We start from the raw sequence: 3396 nt of genomic DNA, 5'->3' as shown, positions 1-3396 counted from the left end.
TCCAGGTATCAAAGAGGAACTTTTTGAATATAACTTAATAAATACTATTGTTTATTTTTACAGCATTCATTCATAAATTATTTTGGCCATGTTTGCCCATTGTAAAATCTTACCTTGCTCTGATTTACATTCTTGAATTTATTCTGGCACCTTTTCTGCTGACAAGGTGAGTTACTGTGGAATGTTTTTTGATCTCACCCTCTGTAAAGTCACCAGGGACATCACATAATCTCCTAGAGTGCTTTAGGGGAAAAGGTTGCATGACCTCATAACCTAGGCTAAACATAAAGCAGGAGAGAACATACTAATACATAACGTAGCTAAATGCAAATATAAGAAGCATTTCTGACACTAAAACCAGGAAAATTAAGGTAAAGATTTGTATCCTGAATAATTTAGTAGGTTCTAAAATGTGTCACTACGGTTCTCCTTTAAGGACATTTCTGTTACGCTGATGTTCAGATGAGCAGGATTTTTTTAGTTTAAGACTTCAAAAATGTATTTTTCCCCAAAATACGTTGCTGCCTCACCTTACTGTGATTTTTTTTTTAACATTTGACTACTATCATCCCTATAACAAGTAGCCCTAGCTTTTTCAAAATGTAAGGTGGATTTATAGAGTAGAACATGACTACAAACAATATTACGATGGTGACTTATTTCATACTGCAAGGGATTCTGGATATCCCAGAAGTGCAGGTTTTCTTCTTCCTCCTGGTTCTTCTCACCTATCTCATTACTCTTGGTGGCAATGTGACCATTCTACTCCTGGTTTGCCTGGACTCTCATCTCCACACTCCCATGTACTTCTTCCTGTGTAATCTGTCCACTCTCAACATATGTTCTACCACAGTTACCCTACATAAGGTCTTTGTTATGTTCGTAACAGGAGATAATGTAGTATCGTATACCAGCTGCATGGCACAGGTCTATCTGTATGTATGGCTATCCAGCAACGAGTTCTTATTACTAACTGCCATGAGCTATGACCGTTATGTTGCAATCTGCAGACCACTACATTATTCTACTCTTATGAACAGTAGGGTCTGTGCTGCTTTAGCCATATTCTGTTGGTCATTAAGTTTTCTACTGAAGCTTCCTGCAATGGTCATATTATGGCAGTTCTCCACTTCCTCTGTGATGCGGTACTTCTGATGGATCTTTCCTGCAGTGACACTTCTACGTTAGAACTATTAATGCTCGTTGGAGCTTTATTTTCAACCTTCATCACATTTGTGCTCATCGTCCTCTCCTACGTCTTCATCATTACCACCATAATGAGAATTAAGTCTTCTACAGGAAGATATAAAGCCTTCTACACATGTTCCTCACACCTAACCATTGTCAGTTTTCACTACCTATCTATTGCTTGCCAGTATGTGATACCAAGTGGTACTGTAAAGACCATGAAATTCTTCTCTTTGTTTAGCACAGCTGTGGTTCCAATGCTAAACCCCTTCATTTATAGTTTGAAGAATAAAGACGTGAAATTAGCTGTACAGAGAAGACTTAAGTCCTTCACAATCACTACTGGAAAAGAGGTTATTTTTTGGGTTGGAAAGACGTAAGCTTGACATCATGTTGCCTATAACATATTTTAATAATCAAATGTAGATACTAACCAAATTGGTTAAATCCATTGTGCTGTTTTGGGAGGAATTTTAGCCCTCGATGGTCAACATTTGCTCAGCGGCATCTGCATAGGGAAACAGATTTAATGCTCTGTGAGTGTGTTTTATGAAGAGAAAGGGAGGACTAGTTCTGGCATTTTTGCCTATCCCTATTAAAATGTGTCTTTGAACCCACATTTATTATTAAAACAAAATCATTCTTCAGTTAAAACTGTGTTAGCATATGCTATTTTTCCAGCTTGCAGAACAAAGTGGTAATCGTTGCTCACAAGTTTAACTGTTTATTTTCCTTACATCTTTAACCACTTCAGCCTTTAGTGGTTTTTCACCTTATGCATCCGAGCAATTTTCACCTCCCATTCATTTGCCAATAACTTTATCACTACTTATCACAATTAATTGTTCTATACCATGTTTTTTCCGCCACCAATTAGGCTTTCTTTGGGTGGTACATTTTGCTAAGAATTATTTTTTTTCTAAATGCATTTTAACAGGAATAATAAGGAAACAATGGAAAAAAATGCATTATTTCTCCGTTTTTGGCCATTATAGCTTTAAAATAATACATGCTTCCATAATTAAAACCCACACATTTTATTTGCCCATTTGTCCCAGTTATTACACCATTGAAATTATGTCCCTCTCACAATGTATGGTGCCAATATTTTATTTGGAAATAAAGGTGCATTTTTTCAGTTTTGCATCCATCACTATTTACAATCTTACAATTTAAAACATATCAGTAATGTACCCCATGCATATTTAAAAAGGTCAGATCCTTAGGTAACTATTTATGTTTTTTTTTAAGTTGTAATTTTTTTTTTTTTTTTTTTTTTTTTTTTAGTTAAACATTTTATTTGGGTATTTTTTGGGTGTGGGAGGTAAACAGTTAATTTTAAATGTAATTTATTGTTATGTGAGAAAAAACAAGTATGTGCATGTAGGTTTACTATTTGACCACAAGATGGCAACAGTGATTTTGTTTACTTCCCATCCTGTAAGCGAGAGTGCTCGCTTACAGGAAGCACAAGGAGGACGTGATTTTTTTTTTGGGCAGAAAGACCGCGGCCTCTGAAAATAAGCCGTCGTTTTTTATACCGGGGACTTAGCTCAATGAATGGCACGGGAGCGCTACGGGATGCGCACAGATGTGCGCAGCAACCTAGCAGGGGCCTTTTAAAAGTCACGTCCAAAAGGCAAAAATGGTTAATCATTGTAACAGTATGCAACTGATTTCTCAGCAGCTGAGAAAATAAAGAGGGCAGGGCCAAAGGTGTAAATAAATATTTACTAGTAAACATTGCTGATTTTTGTGTATGTCATGAACTGTGCACTCGTACGAAATGAAGTAAATAAACTGACTTTAGTTCCACTTTCAATGTAACCCCCTTTTTCTTTGAGACTCTAAGGCTGGTTGCACACATGGGCCCATATGCAATTAACATTTTTTTGTCTTGAGCTTTCTCCTAGGTTATATTTTCACACCTTTCAAGCCACCAGCAAGCAAGAAAATGCTCAAAATAATTTTCACTGTACTTTTTGAACTGCAGATCGCTGAAAAGTTAGTTAAAACAGAGAAGGAAAAATGATCTATTGAGAGACTTTGGAAATAAAGTGAACTGCATATGGCCCATGGCGCGGTGAAATTTGCATGCGGCAGAAGGGTCTACTGCTGTCCATTGCATGTAGATTTGTCCCTGCGGCAGATAACACAGGGAAATCTGCATGCCCCCAAAAGTGGACGCAAGTGATGTCAGATGTTAGA

General features: G+C 37.0%; 1 pseudogene; it reads left to right on the top strand.

Moving 5' to 3' along the window:
• The first annotated feature begins 627 nt into the window (after positions 1 to 627).
• LOC137527234 (olfactory receptor 6C74-like) lies at positions 628 to 1568 on the top strand (annotated as a pseudogene).
• The last annotated feature ends 1828 nt before the right edge of the window (positions 1569 to 3396 follow it).

Source organism: Hyperolius riggenbachi, chromosome 8 (genome assembly GCF_040937935.1).
Source record: "Hyperolius riggenbachi isolate aHypRig1 chromosome 8, aHypRig1.pri, whole genome shotgun sequence".
In the NCBI taxonomy this organism is placed as follows: domain Eukaryota; kingdom Metazoa; phylum Chordata; class Amphibia; order Anura; family Hyperoliidae; genus Hyperolius; species Hyperolius riggenbachi.
The sequence above is the reverse complement of the archived record's forward strand: the minus strand, read 5'-3'. Positions and strand labels throughout refer to the sequence as shown.